The 13,385-nt window shown below is 35.8% G+C and overlaps 1 pseudogene; it reads left to right on the top strand.

Annotated features, from left to right (window-relative positions):
* Positions 1-6,578: 6,578 nt before the first annotated feature.
* On the top strand, positions 6,579-9,849 carry LOC147283135 (receptor-like protein 7; annotated as a pseudogene).
* Positions 9,850-13,385: the final 3,536 nt, after the last annotated feature.

Here is a 13,385-nt window from a genome sequence, read left to right as displayed (position 1 = left end):
AACAAACAAACTCCGTTGGAATTGCTTACCAAATCTCCTGACGCCATGATCAAAGCTTGTGTTCTCTTTTCTCTGGATACTCAAACAAGAAAAACTCAGACCCTCTTGCTCTCTTTTTCACCCTTTTTCTTTCTTAATTTAGATTTTATTTATTAATAGGAACAGGTTTTTCAACCTTTCTAATAAATTTATAAAAAAAAGATTACAATCCCAAATTAAAAAATCTATTACTTATTTTTTATAAGGAAACAAATTCAGCCCCAAATGTAGAACTCTAAAATTTCATATATTAAGTCTGTCTTTAGTCCAATATCCTTCAGAACTAGTTTATTTCATAATTTGTATTTAATTAGAATTGATCATTATTATATGCTGCAACTTGAATGCTAGACTTGTTCTGGAAGGCAATATCAACATATAGCTATTTGATTTGAGTTTGGCTATGTGGGTAGGCATCAAGAACAAGTTGGATTTTGGCAATATTCTGTATGGCTTGATCTCATGAATCTTATAGTGAGATCGACATAGCAATTTCAACTAAAAAAAATTATGATGAGAACGTGAAAACAAAGAAAGTAAAACGAACGTGAAAAAAATGATGGTGCAGAGGCTTAAATCTAAATCTTGCGATGAGAACTTTAATCCAAAAATTGTGATAAAAATTTGATTTTAGAAATCATGAACTTTGAACATGATCGAATTAGAACGAGAGAAGGAGCAGGTGCCGTTGCAACTTGCAAAGAAGAAACATGGGGATAATAAATTTATTGAAAACAAAAAAAAAATAGTTGGATTTGGAATTTGTAAGATGGTCTTTCACAAAAAAGCTGTTAATAAAATGTGTAGAAATAGTTGTGCCACATATGATTAAGGTATATTTAATTTCAAATGACATGGAGTTTGAGGCACAAATTTTGAGCCTCATAATCTTTTCTCCTATATTTTAAGTTAAATTCTCTATATCACACAAGAATGAAATATCCAATTTATCCATGTGTGTCAAAATCTTTTAGATCCAATTTAATTGAATATTTATGTAAAGCGGATTAGATACATAACTGACAATTGTAATCTTCTTCCTTTCTTTCCTTTCCTCTTAAATTTGTATTTGTTATTACCTCTATTTATTTGCAAACTTTTTCCTGGCTGTATGTCCAATTGCAAATGTCGAGCTAGCCAACGTGACCGGTGAAGTTATCCAGACAACTCCAGTCCTTATTTTAGAGGAATTCAATTCCCTTTTCTTTTCTTTTCTTTTTTTTAATTATACCTCACACTAGTAAACGTGCCATAAAAGTAATGGTTGCAATAGTTTAAATTATATAAAGTAGGTGATGCGTATGAGCAATGAACCATATATCAAGAGCAGTGCTACCCTATATATACTAGGGAGGGCCCATTTATTATTGCAGGCCCAGTTTTTCTAAATCCATCCTCTACGGCAGGTTTGAAAAATTTCTTGAGTAGAATAGAAAGAAAAATAAGAGTATCACTTTTTCTAAGTCCACCTCCATATATCAATGTCCGGAAAAGTCCTTGACAAGGTTAAAGTTTGGTGGAGAGCAAGAGAAAAAAACACAACACATTAAATACAGGGTGACTTTTATCATATCACAACACAACATGTTCAATCAAGTGGCTATGGGACTGGGGCCAGAAAGAAAATTTGAGTGTCCATCTCCATCAATGGCAGACAAAGTTCTTAATTTCTGAGTTAAAGCTTCGTCAAGAGTAAGAAAAAAGAACATAACACATCTAATGCAGGGTGACTTATCTTTGCAGTTTGCTTGGAAGTGCCACTTGTTGCATTTGGATAATCTTGCCAAGAGCCATTGCTTATTGCAGCCTCACTTTTTCTAAACCCATCCTCTACGGCAGGGCAGACAAATTTCTTGACAATGTTATAGGTTCGTCAAGAGAAATGACAAATAAATAAGAGCATCACTTTTTCTATGTCCATCTCCATCAATGGCAGACAAAGTTCTTAATTTCCGAGTTAAAGCTTCGTCAAGAGTAAGAAAAAAGAACATAACACATCTAATACAGGGTGACTTATCTTATCACAATACACTTGGGGTCACTGATAGTACTGATAGTAAAATAGTACAATTTTCTGTTGAAAGGTAAACTTAAATTCGATCTGTTTCCAGTTTTGCTTGGAAGTGCCACCTGTTGCGTTTGGACGATGATGCCAAGAAGCTTGCCATCAGCCCTGTAATAAGTTCTCCGGTAATGGATTGAATTTTCTAAAATGGTTGGCTTTGCAAGACTTGAACCACGTGGTCTCTCACTCTTAACGGATAGGTCAACAATAATGTTTGTGGTGATGATGATCAATAGCATTTATTATGGTTCAATAGCTTTTATTATGGGGTCACCGATACTGATAGTAAAATAGTACAATTTTCTGTTGAAAGGTAAACTTAAATTCTGTTTCTAGTTTTGCTTGGAAGTGCCACTTGTTGTGTTTGGACGATCTTGCCAAGAAGCTTGCCATCAGCTAGCTTCTTAAGGTGCTCAGAATCTTGGGTTCGCCTAAAGAGTATTATAACAATGATTGTCACAAACAAACAATGATTGTCACAAACAGCCCTGTCATGCATATAAGATAATTCAAGTAGGAAAAGATTTACAATTCTAATTAAAATTAAGATGATGTTTAATGCAGACTAATGCTAGATGAATACATTTTTGGTCCGAATTATCGAACCACTTGTTACACCATTGACTAGTTGGTAATCGACACAACACTAATTATCATATCGATCAGTCTTATCACATAATGTGGTTCATTAACGTAGTCTAAAAATATGGTCCTATATAGATGCATAATTCAAAGAAATAAGAAGGGAAAGTGCTTGAAGTGATGGAGGTTTGGAACCCAACCTTTGAGTGTCACTCTCTCTCTCTCTCTCTCTCTCTCTATCTCTCTCTCCCCCTTCCCTCCCAACCTATTTAGAGAAAACACCCAGATCTGGGTTTTCGAATTTTTTTGTTTGTTTTCAGATTTGGGTTGGGAGAGGACGGGAGATAGATAGATAGAGAGAAGAGATGATGGGTCGTTGGCCGGTGAGGGAGGTCGCTCTCCATGGTTGCTGCAGGAAGAAGGTGGAGGAGGGTTTGGCTGCTACAAGAAGGTCTAGCAACCTGTCGAAGTCGACACATGGTGGACTGTGGTGACATTTTCATATATAAAGGGGTATTTTGGTCTGAAAAAATGTAAAAGTCATTATTGTTAGTTTTGGGGCTAAGGGGTCAAAAAAGTTTAAGAGGTATTTAAAAGGGTTATTGAATAAAATTTCTCATAATTCAAGCAGTAAAAGATATACAATTCTAATAAGAATTAACATAATATATAATACAGAGTAATGCTATAGGACAACCAGTTTTAGTCCACATTAACGAACCATTTGTTATGTATGCTTTTATCCATACCGTCATACTCGGTTTTATTGGTCTATGCCTCTCTTGTTGTGTTTGTATATTGGGAGTTCATGTTGCTCTAACACTAATTTTTTTTATTGCCGATCTAAAATTAATTCAAAATTAATTCAAAATTACATATTATCTCCAATTCATTTACAATTATAATCATTTTTCTTTTACATCAAAGGGATCAAATTTTATACATATATTAATCTAAAGTCATGACTCTGGTCAATCTCACCTATAATACTGTTTGAAATGATTGTATCAGGGTCTTGAGTTTGAGGCCTCCTGATATAATTAGTTGTGTTTTTGTTTTATTGGATTCCGCCCCAAACTCACCAAGTATAAAAGAGAAATATCATTTATCCACTCAAGTATGAATAAATCTTTAAATCAGAAAATTTGAAAAAAATAGTCAAATTTTGTATCATTTCAAGACTTTTAGTCCTTTTGTTATAGTATTAAAAACGGGTTAGAATGAAATATCCAATTTCTCCACACACACAAGAATGAAATATCCAATTTATCCATTAGTGTCAAAATCTTTTAGATCCAATTTAATTGAATATTTATGTAAAGCGGGTTAGATACATAACTGACAATTGTAATCTTCTTCCTTTCTTTCCTTTCCTCTTAAATTTGTATTTGTTATTACCTCTATTTATTTGCAAACTTTTTCCTAGCTGTATGTCCAATTGCAAATGTTGAGCTAGTGAATGTGACCGGTGAAGTTATCGCAGACTAGTCCAGTCCAATTGCAATAGTCTCCTTCTCCAACCCATGATGAAAGTAGAATTGCAGAATCATTAAGGACTTGTTTGACCATGAGAAGTGCTTGCTTTTCAGTTTCTTTGCAAGGCACACCCAGATTTCTATTGCATAAGCCAATATTAATGACATGCTCACTAATCCGTAATCGGAATCCAATTCCTCCAAAATAAAGAGTGAGATTCCAATTATGGATGACTCATGTGTTTACTAATCATATGGGAATAAAAACACAAGTGGGGCCCACATGATATCAGAAATTCAATTCTTTATTTTGGAGGAATTGGATTCTTGGGTGGGGGATAGTATTCTCATTCCTTATTTTGGACGAATTCAATTCCTTATTTTTTTTCCCATTATACCCTCACATTAGTAAACATGCCATAAAAGTAATGATTGCAATAGTTTAAATTGTATAAATAAGGTGATGTGTATGATCAATGAACCATATATCAAGAGCAGTGCTAGCCTATATGTACTAGGGAGGGCCCTATTTATTATTGCAGCCCCACTTTTTCTAAATGCATCCACTACGGCAGGTCTGAAAAATTTCTTGACTAGCTAGAATAGTAACAAAAATAAGAGTATCACTTTTTCTAAGTCCACCTCCATATATCAATGTCTGGAAAAGTCTTTGACAAGGTTAAAGCTTGGTGGAGAGCAAGAGAAAAAAACACAACACATTATGTGCAGGGTGACTAGCTTTTGTCATATCACAACACAACATGTTCAATCAAGTGGCTGTGGGACTGGGGCCAGAAAGAAAATTTGAGTGGAAAATTTGGGGTCAATGATACAGATAGTCAAGTAGTACAATTTTCTATTTGCAAGGAAAATTTAAGTTTTCTTTGCAGTTTGCTTGGAAGTGCCACTTGTTGCATTTGGATAATCTTGCCAAGAGCCATTGCTTATTGCAGCCTCACTTTTTCTAAACCCATCCTCTACGGCAGGGCAGACAAATTTCTTGACAATGTTATAGGTTCGTCAAGAGAAATGACAAATAAATAAGAGCATCACTTTTTCTATGTCCATCTCCATCAATGGCAGACAAAGTTCTTAATTTCCGAGTTAAAGCTTCGTCAAGAGTAAGAAAAAAGAACATAACACATCTAATACAGGGTGACTTATCTTATCACAATACAACTTGGGGTCACTGATAGTACTGATAGTAAAATAGTACAATTTTATGTTGAAAGGTAAACTTAAATTCGATCTGTTTCCAGTTTTTCTTGGAAGTGCCACCTGTTGCGTTTGGACGATGATGCCAAGAAGCTTGCCATCAGCCCTGTAATAAGTTCTCCGGTAATGGATTGAATTTTCTAAAATGGTTGGCTTTGCAAGACTTGAACCACATGGTCTCTCACTCTTAACGGATAGGTCAACAATAATGTTTGTGGTGATGATGATCAATAGCATTTATTATGGTTCAATGCCTAAGTCTGCAGATTTCTGAATGGGGCATAGCTAGATTGGAATTTGGAGGGAGAAAATTTAAGAGACTCTTATTAAGCCATGAAACAATTAATCCAGTGTGATGAAAAAGGCAGACGACTTGAGGTGATTTTACTAAAAAAGCATTTTAGTAATTGATTCTGATTTCTGTAAATAAGTAAACACATGTATGGAAATTTAAATTATGTTGTTTCTTATTTTGATTCCTGATAGTTAGTAAACACGTTAATAGAAATGTCTGACTTTGATTCATGCTCACTTTGATTACTCCTCACTCCGATTCATTTTCACTCCGATTTATCTTCATTCCGATTCAAATTTATGCTCATTCCGATTACAGGGAAATAAACGTGTCTTAAAATATCATCATTCACCACTCATCCCCAGCTATATAAAGTAACTGCACATGAGACTAGAGGTGTCAAACGGGCCGGCCCATATAGTTAAGACCTAAGCCCGGCACGGCCCGCGGGCCATTCGTGCTCGTGCCGTGCTTTAAACGGGCCGGCCCACAGACTTTTTTTTATTTTTATTTTTTAGGGTGATAAAACTAATCTTATAATATTTTTTCTTATTTATAATTAAATATTAACATTATTTTTCATGAAAATTGAATATTTTTGTTGAAAATTTTTTTAAAAATGAAAAAAATAATGTTAAAATAATTGTGCCTAATTCGGGCCCATTTCGTGCCCGTGCTCGTGCCGTGCTTGGCCCGTGTTGTGCTCGTGTCGTTCCTTGCCTGATGGGCTAAAAACTTCGGCCCAGCCCGGCCTATTTAATCGTGCCTTGCCTATTTTAATCGTGCCATGCCGTGTCGTGCTCAGGCCGGCCTGACCCGTTTGACACCTCTACATGAGACTATTGATCGAGTTGTGTCTATAAAAGGAGTATAATTTATCTTCCTTTATGTCAACAAACATATATCACTCAGAAATCTAAACAGAATTGTAATGGGATTCATGGGAATGGCGTCGTCCTGGTGTAACTTTTTTTCTATGCATCTTTTTATTTTATTGTTACTCAAAGCTATTCACTGTTTCTCATTTGTGCAGACACAGACAGTTTGTCACAATGACGAGCGCTCTGCCCTTGTTGCAATTCAAGCAAAGCTTCACAATAGACAAGTCTGCTTCTGGGGAACCTTTTGCTTATCCAAAGGTTGCATCTTGGAGTAGGCAACAAGGTGATCATGAAAAGAGTAATTGCTGCTCATGGGATGGTGTTGAGTGCGATGAAGACTCTGGCCATGTGATTGGGCTTGACCTCAGAAGCAGCTGTCTTTATGGTTCTATCAACTCCACCAACACCCTCTTCCGACTTGTTCACTTGCAGAGACTTGACCTCTCAGATAATCACTTCAATTTCTCTGAAATACCATCAAGATTAGGCCTTGACCTTACCAGCTTAACATACCTCAACCTTTCACAGTCCTCATTTTCTGGCCAAATTCCATCCGAAATTTCCAAGCTATCCAAGTTGTCTACCCTTGATCTGTCTTTCAATTATGATTCTTTTACTTCTACTAATCTTTTGGAAATGAACAAAGCCGACCTGAGAAGCCTAGTTCAAAATTTAACCAACATAAAACAACTTCACCTTAGTAAGGTAGACATACTCTCCACTATTCCTGATATCTTGATGAATGCATCTTCTCTCACATCTCTTCGTCTTGAATACTGTGGTTTGTATGGGGAATTCCCACCAGGCATTTTCCACCTACCAAACTTAGAGCTTCTTAAGGTGATGTATAACCAAGAACTAAATGGTTATTTTCATGACTTTAACAGGAGCAGTCCCTTAAAGGAATTGGATGTTTCGTGGACGAATTTTTCAGGTCATATACCTGCTTCAATTGGAGACCTTCCTTCCTTAAATTTGTTGAAACTTGGGTACTGTAATTTTTATCCCCATATTCCAACTTCACTCGGCAATCTTACTCAGCTCAGTTACCTTGGCCTTTCTTTCTCTTTCGACCATAGTTACAATTACTTCGAAGTTTCAAGACCCCTTTATAATTTTAGTGGCCAAGTATCTGATTCCTGGTCTTGGTTTGGAAAGCTAACCAAACTCTACCACTTGAGCCTTGCGTATACCTACATAAGGGGAGAATTTCCATGTTTTCTGGCTAATCTGACGCAACTTGCAGTGTTAAACTTGGGCTACAATCAAATAACTGGTCAAATCCCATCTTGCCTTATGAAGTTGACCCAGTTAACTGATCTAGGCCTCTGGTATAACAATTTGCAAGGACCAATTCCTAGGTCACTCTTCCAGCTTAAAAATCTTGAAAATCTTAGCCTTCGCTCAAATAATTTGAGTGGATTAGTTGAGTTTGATAAGTTTTCCAAGCTTGAAAAGTTAACATCACTTACATTATCGTCCAACAAGTTATCTGTGCAGATCAAACCCGGTTTGAATACTGCTCCAAAGTTTGAAGTTCTAGAATTGGGTTCATGCAACTTAACAGAGTTTCCAGATTTTTTGAAAAATAATAGTAAGTTGAGGATGCTGGACCTCTCTGACAACAATATTCATGGCCAAATCCCAAAATGGATGTGGAACTCAAATAGAGAAACTTTGTTGTTACTCAACCTCTCTCATAACAGTTTAACAGGATTTGACCAAAATGATGATCCACTACTCATTCTTCCATGGCAGAAACTAAACATTTTCAAGCTCGGGTTTAACAGGTTAAGGGGGTCACTGCCAATTCCACCGCAACCAATCAGAATTTACTCTGTTCAAAACAATGATTTCACTGGAGAAATTCCACCATCTTTCTGCAACTTGAATTTTCTAAGTGTTCTTGATGTTTCCAACAACAAGCTGAGTGGCATGCTTCCACAATGTTTGGGAACCTCCAGTGCTTTTGAAATATTGAACTTGCGGAACAATTCTTTTCACGGCGATATTCCTCACCTGGGTTCAGACGGGAATAGCATGTTAAAAATGGTTGATTTAAGTTAAAATCAGTTACAGGGGAAGCTACCAAGATCATTGGCCAATTGCACTGAGTTACAGTTTCTTAATTTTGCAAACAATCACATCATGGACATATTTCCATTTTGGTTAGGGGCACTTCCAGCATTAAGGGTTCTCATTTTGCGGTCTAATGGATTTCATGGCAGAATTGGGAAACCTGCAACTAACTATGAGTTCACAATGTTGTGCATCATTGACTTGTCCAACAATAGTTTTTCAAGTACGTTGCCGGCTGACTACTTTGAGAATTGGAATAGCATGAAATATGTTGATGAAAATGAGCAAACATATTTGCAAAACACTTTCACAATCGGCTTGTATGCAATCTACCATGATGATTATTCGATGACAATTTTTGGCAAAGGTGTTGAGTTGAAATATTTGAAGACCCCTTATCATCTCAGATTCATTGATCTCTCAAGTAATAGATTTGAAGGAGAGATTCCAGCAGGTGCCATTGGGAATCTAAGAGGCCTTCATTTGCTTAACCTTTCCAACAACACTCTCACTGGTCTCATCCCCTCATCCTTAGGAAACATGACTGCTCTTGAATCGTTGGATCTCTCCCAAAACCAACTCTCAGGAAAGATCCCCAGTAATTTAGTGCAACTCAATTTCCTTGCGTATTTTAATGTATCCCATAACCATCTTTGGGGGCCTATCCCACATGGGCAACAATTTGATACATTCCAAGGTGATTCGTACCAAGGAAACTCGGGTTTGTGTGGCAAGCTTTTGTCAAAGAAATGTGAAGATTCTGAGACCTCAGCACCACCACCTCCAATCTTTGGTGAAGATGAAGACTCTGGGTTTCGAATTGAATTAGATTGGTACGTTGTTCTGCCAGGTGTTGTTAGTGGGCTAGTGGTTGGAGTGGTTACTGGGAACATTTTCACAACCAAGAAACATGCATGGTTTGTAGAGACATTTAGCAGGAGGAGGCAGCCAATAGGCACAAGGGTGAGAAGGGGACACATAACTTAATCCATTTAATCCATGTATACATATGCTGCTTCATGCATGTGTGTAGCTGTTAGGGAAGTCTTTGGGCCTTCAAGTCCAATTTCATGTAGTTCTGGTGTGCGTTTTGTTTTCTGGTCTATGAGCATTGTTTCTTTCTTTTTTATATGGTTCTGTTTATCTACTATGTTATGTTTGTATTCAGGCCTTGAAGGCAAATATCATGTTATCTTATTCCCAATAGTATACTATAAGCTCGGCACTGTATTCCACTTTTTGTTCTACTTGTCCTATCACAAACCTTGAGGCATGAGGTGTGTAGACATAAAAGAGATGACTAAGATGCTTCAATCAAAAACAATAGATCTCTCAAACATTTCTTTTAAGACTTGGATAGCTCCATCAAAATATCTATTATTTCAGGCTTATTCCTACTATTACCAGTAACAAAACAACATAGTCAGTACGAGTTTTGTGGCCTTAGGGAGAGAAGTCCCATGTTTTGTGTCCAACCTCACGCAGCTTATACAATTAAATTGGGCTTTAATCAAATAACTGGTCAAATCTCATCTTGCCCTTATGAGGTTGACCCAATTAACTGGCCTAATCTTCCGATTTAACAAATTGAAAGGAGTGCAATTTCCAGGTCACTCTTCCAGCTTAAAAAATCTTCGAGTATTTTGACTTTTCTCAAATAACTTGAGTGGAGTAGTTGAGTTTGATGAGTTTTCCAAGTTCAAAAATAGTTAAGCGAGTTGCTTAGGTTATCATTCTTGTGCTCTCTTGATAATTTAATTATACGCTGTGAGTTAGCACGTACCCAGTTGTGCTAAATCCCTGACCAATATGATCATGTTTTACTCTACTGGTACCCAGTTATGCTTTATTCTCTTCTTCTTATTGATTTGTAGGTGTAGTGGTGTAAGTTGCTTGTAATGGTTTAATTATCTTTTTTTGTTCTTGTGTTTTGAAGAAAACTCAAAATCATGCCAGCAAATTCCATTTTTGCTTGGTGTTTGTGTTTTGTTGAAATCTGAAATTGTTCTTGTTGTTCTTCTACGTGTTCTCTTGGTTTAAGATAGCTCAATTGAAATTTGTCTTGAAGGAGATTATTTTTTCTATCCCAATAGTCAGGCACAAATTCAATGGAATTATTCAACAATTGTCTTCTCTTTTGTTTGAGTGTACTCGATCAGGGGTTCCACTTGATTAATTACAACATAGTCACCATGGGCTTGGGGTATGGGTGTAGAAGATAAAAGCGTCACCACAATTGTTGGATGAACTAGCCCATAGTCTCAACTCTGAACTAAATTGTGGGCAGAGCTACATATATAATCTACCTTGACTTTTGTTTCTATCCTAGCTTCTCCAAATATGAAGCTATTGATTGTTGAGAATAGAATCCACATTTGGGAATTCTGAACTTTGTTTTTAGGTCAAGAGGGAATTCATAACTTCGAATAACAATATTTAAAATCATATATGGAGCTCTTCACCCCAACTATAGGTCTCTCAGACATCACTTCTAAGACTTAGACTGCTTCATCAAAATTCCTATTATTACAGATAGTAGATATAAACGTTTTAAACTATGCTCATCAGGATGATAAGCACTCCTTATCATGCTTAATGCTTTTATATTTATATATCTGAAAGGATGAGGCATTTGGGACAGTGTTCTTTTTATAAAGTTGTTTAAGCAGAAATGGAGCTTTCTTTGTCATACCCTCTATGCATGGTCCCAAAAACAAAGCAGTATTAATCAAGACATCAGTGTTAAACTTGATTCCAAAAACAAAGCCTATTTGCCCATCTCACTATTGAGTCCTCATCATTTCGCCTGTTTTTGGTACTGATAATTTCATAGTTTCCTACAAATTAGAATGGGGTTTTCTGTTTAGGTTTGTAAGTTTTAAGTTGTAACAAGCAGAGAAATGTAAGTTGGTGCATCAATTTGACAGTTGCTATCAACTTTTGACCAACTAGTTCAGAAAATTGAAATGAAGTGGAGTTGGGTCTTGATTAAATCCGCTGAACAAAGAACATGAAACTGGAAAAAGAAAATTGGAGATGCACTAACCTTGACGAAGGCAGAGGATGAAGAAAAATAGTGCAGAATGAGCTCTGACTCTGCTTCACTGAGGCAATATAGCAATTACAACCCAGAGTACAAGCGAGCAGCTTGTAAATCGATCCCAGATACAAAAAAAAGACATCTTCTGAATCCTCATAAAGTCTATTGGCCCAATATAATAAGACACAAACTACAGGGGCCCAAAACACATAATAAACCAAAAAACAAAAGCAAAGCCCAATACACAAAGAAAGCCCAAAAAAAGTTTTTATAGGAACGAAACAGCGTAAAAGAAACAGAAGGACCATGAAAAGAAAACGAAAGTTCATTTTTTAAAGAGGACTAAAAGAAAACGAAAGTTGTGAAAAGAATGTAGTGACATGATAGTGCGAATGGATTAATTATTGACTTGGTAATTTTTTTTATTTTTTATCCTGGATTGTGGGTAGACTAATTAATATAGTCTGGTCTAATAAGTTTGACTCTGTCTTCACTCTTTGTTCTATCCTATCAAAAATCTCACTGCACAACATTCCTACCATACCGGTAATAGATCACATACGAGTTTTAGTTCACGTGATGAGATGGCTAAAGGATGGAACCAAAGTTAAATTCGTGCATGCTACAATCCAAAAAGGAAAAAATGTTTAGATAAAATGTGCACAAATATGCTTGAAATTATTTGTAATTTAACCCAGTTTTGCCATACCTTTATGAAGATTTTATAGCAAAAATAGTAGTTTGGATCCAATGTAAGAAATTAAAAATAGTTGTTTGCTATATATTTTCATGAAGAACTGAAAATGGAGTGAATTTAAAAAATAGTTGTTTTCACCCGCCCATGTTACACAACCACATTTTTAACTATTAAATATTGACGAGGTCTTATTTCTCCTTTAAGAGTATAGATACCACAGGTGGATTGTAATGTTTGACATCAATATTTGTATAGTAGATGTTCTCCCACAATTATAATATATACAAATTTGTTTTTCAAAATTGTGGTTATTTGCAACCGTACATCATATTCATGCGGCTTTCAAAACTCGCTACAAGGAATTATCCATCATTTCGAAGTTCATGCAGCTCATCAAAACCTTCAAGCTAGTCACTCTTTTTCGTCGCAATGCAGCCTTGCCGTCCTAAAATTCCATCCCCGAAATTCAAAAACCATTATTATTTCTGGTAGTTGTTTCTAGTTTGCTGGCAAAAGCCAAAATGGTAAGGAAATTAAGCAAACCGAAAATACAAAACAATTGGATGCCAACAATATAAAGACACGTCGATCAGAAGCATAAAAAAGAGTGTGGCCATTGACAATCCCCATTTTTCAAAGACATTACATGCCCACACGGCTATATATCCTCGATCAGGGTACCCTGTTTGTCATTCTCACATTAATCTCCCCACCTTATCATTAATTTTGGTTAACGTACACCGTTCCTTTTTTTATTTGCATTTTCTGTTTTTCTTATTTTTACATATTTCGATTTTAATCATTTAATATAAATACAACAATGTCACTCTACTTGCATCTAAAAAGTGCTGCAAATCTATTTTATTTTTTACTTCTTACCCTTGAATAAAATACATAATTAAAATTAAAAATTAAATATAAAAAAGTAAAAATCAATATATTGAACATAAGACTAGCTGATCATAAAATTAAAACCAATTTATGTGAAAGAGACACATAACAAAAAAGAAATTGAAC

The sequence above is a fragment of the Dryas octopetala genome, chromosome 6, assembly GCF_963921425.1.
Source record: "Dryas octopetala chromosome 6, drDryOcto1.1, whole genome shotgun sequence".
NCBI classification, from domain to species: Eukaryota; Viridiplantae; Streptophyta; class Magnoliopsida; order Rosales; family Rosaceae; genus Dryas; species Dryas octopetala.
Note: the sequence above shows the minus strand (reverse complement) of the source record. Positions and strands in the feature narration are given on the sequence as shown.